The sequence below is a fragment of the Pan troglodytes genome, chromosome 12 (genome assembly GCF_028858775.2).
Source record: "Pan troglodytes isolate AG18354 chromosome 12, NHGRI_mPanTro3-v2.0_pri, whole genome shotgun sequence".
Classification (NCBI taxonomy): domain Eukaryota; kingdom Metazoa; phylum Chordata; class Mammalia; order Primates; family Hominidae; genus Pan; species Pan troglodytes.
The window spans coordinates 101,218,048-101,218,274 of NC_072410.2; positions in this window are offsets into that span (position 1 = coordinate 101,218,048).

The following is a 227-nucleotide window of genomic DNA, read 5'->3' on the forward strand; positions in this document are numbered from 1 at the left end:
TGAGTAGATAGGGCTTATCGTATTGCCCCAGTTTTATAGGAGAGAAATAAAGACCTAGCCAGGGGAGAAAGGGGCCATGTAACACAGTCACTTGGCTGTAGAATTATAGTTCAGGTTGCCTCATGCAAAGTTCTGTCTTCTCTGCCCTGAGCCTATGAGCATCATAGACACTGACCACATACCAGGCATTGTGCTAGGTCATGGGAATGCCCAGATGAGTGAGATGT